This window comes from Chinchilla lanigera, unplaced genomic scaffold (assembly GCF_000276665.1).
Source record: "Chinchilla lanigera isolate Chin_1 unplaced genomic scaffold, ChiLan1.0 scaffold00016, whole genome shotgun sequence".
Classification (NCBI taxonomy): domain Eukaryota; kingdom Metazoa; phylum Chordata; class Mammalia; order Rodentia; family Chinchillidae; genus Chinchilla; species Chinchilla lanigera.
Genome location: NW_004955417.1, coordinates 31,446,138 through 31,459,399, shown reverse-complemented (window position 1 = coordinate 31,459,399; position 13,262 = coordinate 31,446,138). Strand labels below are relative to the sequence as shown.

General features: G+C 40.9%; 1 long non-coding RNA gene across 1 annotated transcript in view; it reads right to left on the bottom strand.

The window, feature by feature from the left end:
- LOC102004928 overlaps positions 1 to 13,262 on the bottom strand; it is a 24,439-nt gene extending 11,177 nt beyond the window's left edge. The window contains exon 1 of the long non-coding RNA XR_001233455.1: positions 13,116 to 13,262. This is a non-coding gene — a long non-coding RNA (uncharacterized LOC102004928). The remainder of the gene's footprint in view (positions 1 to 13,115) is intronic.

Here is a 13,262-nt window from a genome sequence, read left to right as displayed (position 1 = left end):
GGACAATGTGCTGCATACAGCAGGGGTGTGAGTGCTGTGCATAGGTAATGGAAGAAGAGGGCTCTGTACACACAGGGAAGAGGGCTTTGCACACTGCACAGACGTACAGGGCACTGCACATTTAAGGTAGAAGAGGACTCTCAACGAATCATGAAGGGAGAGACCTATATACACAGTACGAATGAAGACAGCTCTGCACATGTTAGTGAGGAAGGGTGCTATGTACACAGTAGGGACAGAGAGCTCTAAATCGGGCAAGGAGGAAAAGGACTCTGTACACAGAAGGAAAAGGACTCTTACAAATGACACTGAGGAAGACGAATATCTTCATAGCATGGATGAACTGGCTCTACAAAGAGGGAGAAAGAGGACTCAGTACACAACATGGAAGAGGGCTCTGTACACAGCAGGGCAAAGGAGAGATACCAATATTTCAGGGAGGGGTAGTCTTCTGCACGGGGGAGAGAGAAAGAGAACTCTACATACAGAACGGAGGAACAGGGTTTTGCACAGGGCAGATAGGAAATGGGCTCTGAAAACAGCAGGGAAGGAGAGGGCTCAGCAAAGGCAGGGTAGAAACTGGCTCTGTACACAGCGGGGAGAAAGAGGTCTCTGCACATGGCAGGGTGGAAATAGGCTCGTACACTGCAGGGAGGAAGAAGGCTCTGTACACAGCCGTGAGGAGGGCTCTGCAAATGGCAAGAAGGGAGAGGGCTCTATGTAGGGCAGGGAAGGAAAGGGGTCTGCACACACCAGGGAGGAAGAGGGCTCTGTGCACGGCCAAGATGAAGAGCACAATCTACACAGCAGGTAAGAAGAGAGCTTTGCACAGAACATAGAGGTAGAGAGCACTGCACATTTAAGGGAGGGAGAGGACTCTGCAAAAACCAGGGAGAGAAAGGTCTATATACACCGCAAGGGTGAAGATGACTCTTCACATGTTAATGAGGAAGAGGTCTATTACATAGCAGAGATACAGAGGCCTCTACATAGGATAGGGAGGCACAGGCCTTTGTACAGAGCAGGGAGGAAGAGGGCTCTTACAAATGGCACTGAGGAAAAAGGGAGGCATTTTTAACGTGAATGAAGAGGCGCTGAAAAGAACAGGGAGAAAAACTGCTCTGTATACAACATGGAATAGGACTCTGTACACATCAGTGAGAAGGATGGCTTTGCACCTGGGAGGGAGAAGGATTTTATGCACAGAGCAGGAAGGGACAGCAGAGACGAAGAGCACTCTGCACATAGAAGGAAGAGTGCTCTGCACAGGGCAGGGGAGAAGGGGGTTATGTGCACAGAAGTGAATGGGAGGGATGTGAAAAGGGCACAGAGGAAGATAGTGTTGGGTTAAACCCTTAGTTATTGCGGGCTGATCAGGCCTGCAACCTCCCAAGCGAATTGACAGTGAAGGCTTAAATAAATGAGACAATTGAAATGATTTCAGGGCTCCAGGAGGGACTAACTCTCTTAGAGCTTCAATATTCTCTGAGTTTAGATGAAGACTTCTCTGGGCAGCCCATATTTCTTTGGTTTTCAAAGAAGGAGGATACTCAAGAAAACACGGGAATCTCGCAGGCCCTTGGGAGAATTTTCCCAAGTAGTAAATTATGTCAATCAAGAGAACTACCTTATTTTTAGGTTGGTATTTATTGTCGGAGTGTGGAGACTGCAGTTGCAATCTCCTTGTAGTTAATTGGGGTTGGAGCCAAACGTCCTCTGCTGTGGCCTCATCTTGTCCTTTGAGGTATCACAGCTTCAAAGGGCAATACAGGCCTCACGGTGACCAGGGACTCACAGAGGTTCACTTACTATGAGTCCACTGCCCATCTTCAGACAAGGTGCCTAAGCTTCAGACAACTCACAAATAAACACAGAAAGCCAATTGGTTAATATTAAATCCAGCTCAGAGTTACTTTGTAGTGGTTTCCAACAAGATAGATCTGCAAATACAGGAAGGCAAAGGACTCTGTACAGAGCAGGGATAAAGAGTATGCTGTACACTTCATGGAGGAAAAGGGCTCTGCACAAGGCAGACAGAAAGAGAGCTCTGTAGAGGACTGAAAGTTAGAGGGCACTGCGCATGAAAGGGAAAGGGGGGCCCTGTATATTGCAAGGAAGGAGAAGGCTCTCTACACAAAATGGAGGGAGAGGCTCTGCAGGATGAAGGGGACTTTGCACAGATTAGGAAGAAAAGTGCTTCATCCATGGAAGGGAGAAAGAGACCTGGTCAAATGGCATTGATGAAAAGGACTATCTACACATCAGTGATAAACAGGGCTCTGCACAGGGAAAAGAGGAAGAGGGCTCTGCAAAGAGTGGGTGGGAGGAAGGGCTTTGACAAGGAAACAAGGGAGAGGGAGTAGGGAGGAAGAGGATGGCAGAGAGGAAGAGGACCCTGCACAGGTCAGGGAAAACAAAGATTTCATCACATTGTAGGGAGGTACAAGACTCTGAATAGGTCAGAAAGAATGAAAGCTTGGATGGCAGAATGGACAACAGCAGAGAAACAGCCTCTCTGAGATTTAGAATCCAGATGCTGCAATGTAGCAACATGAAGAAGACAAGGAGGAGGGAAATGGATGCCCAGGACCCAGCAAAAATCTGAAGCAAGAATTGGATCCCATAGGGAGAGCAAAGAGAGGGACTGCAATGCAGAGGAGAGAGGTGGCAAGTGGCACTTTTTTCTGAGTTCCAGAGAACTGTGTGGGAGAGATGGCTGGAACCTGCAGATGCAGAGTGGCTACTGGCAATAGAGACAGAAACAGAAACACAGACAGAAACAAGAAGCTCAGTGAAACTAAAGTGAAGTTCAGTGAAACTAAAGGGCCAAGTTTTCTGGGATTATCCACAACTGCCATAATTCCACTGCTGACAAGGATCTAGGATTTGTCTAACTACCAGTGACAGCAGAGACATGCCATGAAGTGGAATTTTTCTGCTTTTCTTCCTTTCCTTGCTTTTTTCTCTATTTCTTAATTGTTCTTATTTTTACACAAGTGTGAACATTGCTTCTAGTTTTTGTTGTCGCTGGTGGTTGTTTTGTTATGTTCTTGTTTTTGTTTCTTGCTTTTTCTTTCCCTCCTGTCTTCTTCATCAATTCCTAAAGCTTGTATAATCTTCCTTTTTCCCCTAGCCTTACTTCTAAATCCTTTTCTCTTCTTTCTATTTTACCTTAATCCCTTTTAAATTTTTCCCCTGAAGGTAAAATTGACATACAGAAGGGAATATTTACTTAAACAATTCTCTGGCTTGTTAGATTTTGTTATACAACTACAAATCTTGTTCATATTGTTAAAGGCAAAAAATTAATATATACGTTTTTATTTTCCAGGCTATGTTTGATGCTATTGTTACCTGACTGTACTACTACTTTAGCCAAGGTGATATAACTGTTCTAATCACTTGTTCTTCCTTGTGTGCCAAGATTGAAGTTGCCTCAGGTTCATTAAAAATACTATAGGCCAGTGCCAAGAATCATGAACTAGGCCAAATAGGCAAAAACTTCTAATCCCCAATAAATTGAAGAGGTGGGATCTTGCAACAGACTCAAAACCAAAAAGCCAAATACACCATGAAGATATCTCTGAGAAGCAGTCACTTCCTATGACTACTGGAACCCCTACTATGGGTTCTAAATATTAGCAGTAAATGTACCTACCATTAACAATTTATAAGTATTAATGCTGGAATTAAACTAGAAAATAAACAATGAAAGCACATGGAATGAAGATGCAACTCCAGACTTCCAGCTCACCAGAGGCAAATCCAAAGAGCAATGAGGTGGAACATTTCAAAAGCTACCCACATGGACTCTCTGAATTGGTAACAGTAGAAATAACAAAGCAGATGAATAAAGCTCTAGAAAAAATCCAATCAGAACAAATTTCTCAGATAACTTCAGAGATGATGATCACAGTGAAGATGAATCTACAGAAGATAGGGGCTGGGGATTTAGCTCAGTGGCAAAAGCGCCTGCCTGGCGAGTGCAAGGTCGTGAGTTCAGTTCCCAGTACCGGAGAAAAACAAAAACAAAAACAAAAACACAAACAAAAATCTACAGAAGATACAGATTTAAACAACTAGAGAAACTTAGAAAAATGATGTAAATGATGAACAGCCTAACATAGGAAAGATGGAATCCATGAAACAGATTAAATATCCAGGAGACTAAAATTTTTATTGAAAGTTTACTCAACATAATGAACCAATGTGGGGACAGAATATCAGATCTAGGAGACAGAACTGCAGTTAATGGTTGTTAAAAGAAATATTTCTTTAAAATAGCAAAAAAGCAAGGTGTGGTGGTGAATGCTTATAATCCCAGCACTCAGGAGGCTGAAGCAGGAGGATCACTGTGAGTTTGAGGCCAGCCTGAGCTACAAAGTGAGTTCAACGCCAGCCTGAACTACACAGTGAAACCTTGTCTCAAAAAGACAAAAAAATAAAAATTAACAGTTAAATAGCAAGAGACAATGAAAAATCAATCTAACAGCTGCTAGATTATGCAAAGAAGAATAACATAAGATTGATCAGAGCCAGGTGTGGTGGTGCATGCCTGTAATACCAGCACTCGGGAAGCTGAGGCAGGAGGATCATTGCAAGTTTGAGGCCAGTATGGGCTACAAAGTGAGCTCAGGGCCAGTCTGAAATGCACAGCGAAACCCTGTCTCAAAAAGACCAGAAAAAAAAAAAAAAAAAGGATTGATCAGAGTTCTTGTTTTATTTCTTACAAAGCAAGAGATTGTGCAGATGACACAAACAACCTGTTCACAGAAGTAATGGCAGAAAACTTCCCAAGCATGGAAAAATAATTTTACAGACAATAAGTGAGGCATATAAAATTTCAATAACCCATAAATAGTTAAGGTTCTAGAAATTCAACCCAAGAAGAGAATATTAAAAGCTATTAGAGAAAAGAAATCACCTATAAAAGAAAACTGATCAGAATTACAGCAGACTTCTCAATATAAAACCTTAAATCAAGGAGAGCTTGGGGTGAAGTATTTCAAGTCCTAATAGAAAACAACCTCCAACCCAGAATGATGTACTCCACAAACCTATCTTTAAAAATTGATGGAGAAATAAGACACTTCCACCTGAAGAAATTCATGACCACCAAGTGAGCACTCAAAGTTGCTCTGAAGGGTATTCTACAAAGAGATAACAAGGACTACAACTCCATGAAGTCCAACATGATGAATCTACCAGGAAAATCAAGAAGTTAAATGGAAGGGAATGAAAGGGGACCAGTCAAAGAAAAATAACATGACACAGAGAAGTCAATATATATCAGTTATAACCATCAATGTAAATGGTCTCAGTTCACCAAGAAAAAGACATAGACTGGCAGAATGTATCAAGAAACAAGATAGAAAAATACACTGTATACAAGAAACACATTTAACACAAAAATAAATTCATAGACTGAAAGTCAAAGGATGGAAAACATACTACATGTGACTAGAACTCAGAAAAAAGCAGGGGTAGCTATTCTCTTTGCAGATAAAGTGAATTTCATGTCAAGATTGATTAGAGAGACAAAGAAGGTCACTACAACCTTGTAAAGGGAACAATACAAGAGGAAGAGATAACAATCATATATATATATATATATATAATGAGTGCCAATGTATCCAACTATATAAAACAAATCTTAATGATCATAAAAAATCAAATGAGCACTAATACAATTGTATTGGGGGATCCCACTACCCCAATGTCAAAAATAGATCAACTATATAAAAAAAAGAAATATTAGAACTTAACAAAACTTTTGAACAAATGGATTCAGTAGATGTCTACAAAGTGTTCCACCCCACAACATCAGAATACACATTCTTCTCACCTGCACATGGGACATTATCCATAATAGACCACAAATGAGCTCATAGAACATGCTTAGGTAAATTCAAAGAAATTGAAATTATCCCATGCATATTATCAGACCATACTGCAATGAAATTGGACATCAATAGCAAAAGAAACCATAAGAACTTCTTAAATACATGGAAAGTAAATAAAACCCTAAATAACCAATGGGTCATAGATACAATTAAATAAGAAACTAGACAGTTTCTACAATTAAATGATAATGACAGTACAACACACCTGAACTTATGGGACACAATCAAAGCAGTACCAGGGAAAGTTATAGTAGTAAATATCTATATCAGGAAAATAGAGCCAACTCAAATAAAAACTTATTGCTGAACCTCAGACCTCTAGAAATAGAAGAGCAGGCCAAGCCCAAAGTTCACATTAGGAGGAAATTATAAAGATCAGAGTAAAAATTAATGCAATGGAGACTAAGAAAGCAATACAAAGAAATAATGAATCAAGAGTTGATTCTTTGAAAGATTACATAAAATTGACATACCCTTAGCCAACCTTATCAAAAAAAGGAAAGACTCAAATTCATACAATTAGGAATGAAAGGGTGAAATCACAATGGACCTTGCAGAAATCCAAAAGATCATCTATACCGACTTTTAGCACTTGTATTCTAGTAAGATGGAAAATGCATAAGAAATGGAAAGGCTCTGGTGGCAACTTGTTTGGTTCTAGCTGTATCCTGGGAAGGAATGACAGCAAGAATGAAGAAAAGATAAATGAGAGACAAGAGCTGGGTTAGGTGGAGGTGACCTATATACCTGATGGGTAAGAGGACCTGAACAATAACACTAGGGGCATTTACTTATATTTCTGCAAAATTAGTACCACAAGAGGCAAGTTTGCCTAGCGACTAATGACTGCATTGTCCAGGCAGAATGCTTTTCTCAAGACTGAGGTAGCTCGACTGCTTGAGGCACTCAGGCTCTGAACTGCCCTCACACACGGCCCAAGGCTACAGCTGAGGTCATGATGCTGATTTTACAGGAGAAATCAAGGTTATGATTCAATCTACTCAAAACACTGCTCAAATCACACCCAACTCTCATATTGTTCAATTGGTCACTCTTCCCTTGACAACAATTGGGAAATCTTTAATAAGGAAAGGGGATCGAAGGGTTTCAGGTCTTCTGATACTTATTGGGTTCAACAGATTAAACAAGATCATCCTGAGATGGAATTCATTGTTGAAGGAAAAACATTTAAAGGGTTTTTAGACACAGATGTGGATATTTCAGTTATTGTCCCACACTACTGGCCTACAGCATGGCCTCTGCATGTGGCAACTACAGATCTACAGGGAGTGGGCAATGTTTCTCACCCTAGCAGAAGTGCTAAATTGTTAATCTGGAGAGATGCAGAAGGCCATTCTGGATATTTCTCACCTATGTCCTCCCCCATATACCAGTCAATCTATGGGTTTGTGACATATTACAGGGGGTATTTATGCTTAGTCCTAACTCTTTGGATATTGCAACAAGGTTTTCTTCCCATTCAAGGGCTTGGTAAAAACAATCAAGGAAGGAAAGAACCTCTTCCAGTTATTACAAAAATGGACCATTTTAGTATAGGCTACTCATTCTCACATTTTCAGGAGAGGCCTTGAGCTCTTCTCTGATCCCATGGGCAGTGTCCAAGATAAGTTGGATGTCTGATGAACCTGTTTGATCAATCGCTTCTCATAAGAGAAGTTTACAGCAGCTCAAACACTGCTTTAATGAACAGATGATGGCAGGGTAACTACAATACTCCAATAGCCCTTGGAATACCCCAATTTTCATAATAAAAAAGAAGTCAGGAAGGTGGAGATTACTACAGGATTTTTGGGCTGGGAGTCACACCATGGAACCTATGGGAGCACTTCAACCAGGACTGCCCAGTCCTATAGCTATTCCTTTACATTTTTCTCTTGTGGTGATTGATTTAAAAGATTGCTTTTTTACTATCCCTCTCCATCCTCAAGATAAAAAGTTTTGCCTTTAGTTTACCCTCTATTAACCATCAGGCCTCTATGTGCTCTTCCAATGGTGTTGTCTGCCACATGGTATGGTAAATAGTCCTATAGGTACAGTCACTTTGTCAATCTGTCAAGCTCACCCACCTGCTTATCTTATCTATTACATGGATAATATTCTAGTGTATGAATCTTCATCCACCTTACACTAAGTATTTATGCATTTAGATAATGCTTTTCATAGTGCAGGCCTAGTGGTGCCCCTACTCCCTCAAAGATGCAAACTGTGGCATGTTTTTCATATTTGGGTCACCTTATCCAAAAAAAGACACACTGTGCCCCAAACTGTTCTGATCTAGTTTAATCACCTGCAACCCCAACTGATTTTCAGGCTTTACTTTGCAATATTAATTGGCTCCACCAAGCCCTTAAGCTAACAATTCATGATTTAGGCTCTCTCTTTGACATTCTCGAGAGGGAACTGGCCCTCACCTCTCCAAGAGGATGAAACTTCTTTAGATAAAGTTAATCTGGCTTTTTCTAATGCTCAACTTTCTAGAGTTGATCTATCCTTGCCAATGTTTTAATTATTTTCCCAACTCAACATATGCCCACTGGGGTCCTTTGGCAGTCTCAGGGTCCTTTACAATGGCTACATATGCCACATGTCCCACAAAGAACTATTATCACCTTTCATGGTGCTGTGGAAGAACTCGTCACATGTGGGTAAACATGCTCTGTTCAGCTCTTTCATTGTGAGGTGCAAACTCTCATTGTTCCCCTTTCTTCAGTTCAACAACAGAGGTTGTGGCAAATTTTGTCCTCTTGGCAATCTGCATTAGCTAACTTCCCTGGTGTTATTGTCATTATTATTCAGACAAATTAATTCAATTTGCTTCCCTCACACCCTTTGTCTTTCCTTCAAAAATAAGTTCAGTCCCTATAGCTGGTGGTGTCTCTATTTTCATAGATGAGTCATCTTTGGGCAGAGGAGGTTATGTAATGGCTTTCTCTTCCAGAATACAGGATATGAGTTTCTCTTCTGCACAAAAGACTCAATTACAAGCTGTCATATGAGCCTTGCAAGATTATTTATCTACTCCAATTAACATATTTTTAGATAGTGCTTATGTCTACAGTGTGATGTGCCACATTGAAATTACCACTACACACACTGGTCAAGACCTTCTGCATTTATTTCACACTCTCCAATTTGTCATATGGTTGCATCATGTTCCCTGTTTTATCAGTCATTTATGTTCCCATTCCAAACTGCAAGGGCCTCTCACTGAGGAAAATGCTGCTATAGAGATTGTTGGCTGCTGTCACCGTTACTCCCCCAGATAGCGTTCAACAGGCTTCTGCCTCCTATGCCACCTTTCATCAGAATGCTTCTAGACAAGTAGGTCCATTTAACCTGGGAACAGTCTCAACAAATTGCTAAACAATGTTCCTCATGTGTAATACATCTTCCCTAGCTTTCCATGGGGGTCAGAGCCCGAGGGTTACATGCCAATCATATCTGCCAGAGGGATGACACTCACATTCCTAAATTTGACTCTACACTAGGTTCACATTTCAGTGGACACTTTCTCAGGGTTTATTTTTGCTTCTGCCACACTGGTGAAGCAGCTAAACATGTCACTGCTCATTGCTTAGATGCCTTTAGGACCATTGGCTGCCCTTGGGCACTTAAAACTGACAATGGCACAGTATATACATGTGCGGCTTTCCAAATGTTTTGTAAAACCTTTCATATTTTCATTACCACATGAATTCCTTATAACCCTCAAGGTCAAGGAATTGTTGAACATGCTCACTGTATGATCAAAATTCAATTACAAAAACAAAAGAGGGAATTCTTCCCTACAAAATTTACACATTATAATAGACTTCACTTGGCAGTATATATTATTAACTTTTTCAATTTTACTAAAGGTAGAACTACAGCGACAGAAAGACAATTCAATTAGGTACAGGAAAAAAAAGGTAGGAAGAGTCCTTTGGAGAGATCTTCATACTGGATGATGGAAGGGACCCAGCCTGCTACTTGAGGGTATGCTTGTGTTTTCCCAGAGAATGCTGAATGGCCTATTTGGGTACCAGAGCACACTGTATAGCTGTATCATGAGCCCAGTTCTGAAGGAGCTGTTTCCACCTTTCAAGAAGTTGATGCTCAGGCCTATGACAATGATGCATCATAGACTGCTCTACAGCTGATTATCAAGAATGGGGCTAGATCCAATGTGGGGCCCATGAAAGAAACTGACCCAGAATGCCCAAGAGATGGTAACTAAAAATGTGAATTGAAGGTCTGAGTATGTGACAAAGTATATAGAGATAACTGAGCTTACAATAAAATACAACCAGCATTTTAAAAATAAAATCAATATCCTTAAAACAAAATATAACAAATGTATACTAATTATAGATAAAGATTTTATTCCTTCCAAATTCCTCTTGTAAGAGATCTCTGTTAACTGATGAACAACAAAATCTGACTAGTCTTTATAGTTATACATTCCTAAAATTGTAAAAGAGTTACTATAATTCAATTTGTTCAAAAATATATTTATGTGTACTCTGATTTTGTATCCATTTCTCATTTGCCCAATCTGTTAAGCTGTGTACTTGCTTTGTCTGTTTGTTCTATCTGTGAACAGCTGTTTTTTATTTGAGCTCAATGATTTTTCTCTTTTCCTTTTTCTTTTGCATTTTTGGATCATTTATTCAAAATTTAATCTGGGTTATAGATTTAAAAGCATGCTTCTACCTGGGTTACCATCTGGTCAAGCATATTAAATTTGGTTTTCTCACAGGTCATCAAAAAATTGTTAAGATAATTAAAAAATCCCTTAGTGTGAGGAGAAATTATTGGCCAGGACTCTAACAGGAGCCCCAGTGATGTCTGTAGCCTTATGAGACACCCCAATAAATGTTATTAAAGTATTGTATTATGTCTGCAGTACTCATTCATCTAGGATAGTTTTCTAGACAATAAGATTTTTGAAGATGCTCTTGTACAAAGATTTCTATATGCCTATGATGATTGTTATTGTTTTTATAGTATATTGAATGTGTTCATGCCTGCAGATGTGTAGGTCTTCTAAGGTGTGGAATGAGGATTGCTCATAGTGATAGCTTTTTTTCTTTCAGATTCAGACCTCTCCCTTTATGTGAGATATATACCATTAAAGGTCAACAAGTTAGGTAACAGTTTCTTATGTAGTACATAGAGATGATGGATTAAAAGGGTTATGTTATGTCAAAATGAAAATTTAAGTGTTCCAAAATGTCATCATGACTGTCATGCTGTAATGTTATATGCAGCTTTTGATTTCTAACTTTTTGTGAAGAATATGTAACTTGTCTGTCATATTCTGTAGAGATTTAAATTTCCTGATTCTCCAGCTAGGGCAGAGTCAATATACACACCACCTCCTCTTGGAAATCCTCTCTGATCAACCAATACAACCCCTTATCTCCATCCTATCCTCTTTTCAAATAACACGATCTATTTTATTCTAACCCAAACCCCAACACTAACCAGAACCCATACTCTAACCAGAACCCAAACCCTCTAACCACAACTTCCTTGCTATGCCTTTTCCCTGTTTAACCCTAACCCCCAAACCCTACTCCTTCTCCTTTGTGCCTCTGCCTCAAATCTGTCCTGCAAGCTCTGTGCACCTGTAACCTCAAACCTGGGGTAATGAGTAGGCAAACAGGGTCTGGTTACTAATGTCCATACATGTACCCAGTTGAGATTACTCCATTATGTACAATCAAGGGAGCAGTGGCCTGACAACACAGAACTCAAGAAGCACAAGGCACCATGCCCCATAGGGCAAAACTAGGTGCTTCTGGAGAACAGGTTAGGGTTAGCCCTAATCCTAACCCTATAAAGCACCAGTTTTCACTTGGCAAAGAGTGTATTTGAGGGTTCACATGTTGTGTGTGGAATGGGAGGTCAGGGTGACTTCAAAGAGAAGCAGCTGCTGAGCTGTGCCTCTTGCTTTGAGCAGGAATTTGCTAGATGGGCACTCCAAGTAAAGATAGGTCTGTAAAGGCTTAGAATGAAGGACAATGCAGCCTTCTGACCTCACATGAGAAATGCAGGGAACAAAACCCAGAAGCTAGGGGCACACAGGGTCTCGCTAAATTGTTCAACCAGGCTTCAAAATTGAAATCTTGCTTTGGCCTCTGGAATAGCTGATTACAAATGTGGTCCACTGCCTCCCAAAATTAGATTTCCTAAGGATGTGAACAGATTATAAATATTAAGCAAATATCATTCACTCCTAATCATATTTAAATGAATAAACTTTATTGTCTAAAATTCTAGTTCATATTAATATAAAAAAATAGTTAAAATAAGGTGTTAATGTAGCAGACTTCACTTAAACAAGGACAATAAGGGATCCTCCTACCCAGCAGCGCACAATTTCAGAGCAGGTTCACAGAGGTCTGTGAGGTGAACAGAGGCACCTACACAGCCTCAATGGTCACATAGTGGCTGAATTCATAATCCTGCACCTGACCAGCTTTAGCTGAGAATCCCAATCATCCCAAAGTAGATTTTTAGTCACTTTAAGTAGTAAATCAGATGGTAGTTTGCTTCTAAGGACTCAACTATGGTGATCAATTCTAATTTAACAACCCTGCTAATAAAACTTTGGTGAAATAGCATATTTAATTTACACATTTTTAGAAAAACTATAGTTTTTAGATACTTCACATTCATAACACGTTAACATATTTTCAAGTCAAATCAAATTTGTGGGGATGGCTATATCTCCACCTCGCCTGCCCTGCACCTCATCAAGTCAGGAGGTAGGCTGTGGTCACAAAACCCATCCATGAGGCCAACACCCTAACCCAAATCTCAGGGAGAAGTAGTTCTGTTCACAATTCTTATCTACAGGATTCACACCCCCAAACAACCTCGGGGACGCGGATCCCCAACACCACCGCTCTACACAGTGGAGCTGCCCCTCCCCACCCACTTGCGCGCCCACGAGGGCACAGACGCCACGCGAGGGCAGAAAGATCCAGGTGCCCTGTGAGATCCAGGCATCTACTTCCTGGCCTCCTGCCCACCACCTGTGGGGACTGAGACCATGCTCCTTCCAGCCTGGACTCAGGCCCAGCGCCCGCTCTTCCTCAGGGCGCAGCCACGCCACTTCTGCGGCCAGGCAGGCACCTGCGTTCCAGGGCCAGTGCCTTGCCCCGGTCCTTCTGCCCCAGCTTCCTACGCGGGAGAGGAGCTCACCAGAGTGACGCCAGAAGGTCAGCGACATCAGCTGCTGAACCCACAAAGCACTAGCCAGCAGAGGGACTCAGAATCCTCCAATTCCACAGAAGCGGGACACCACAATCCCCACTTCCCTGCCAAAGTACCGTGGCACCCGGAAGCCTC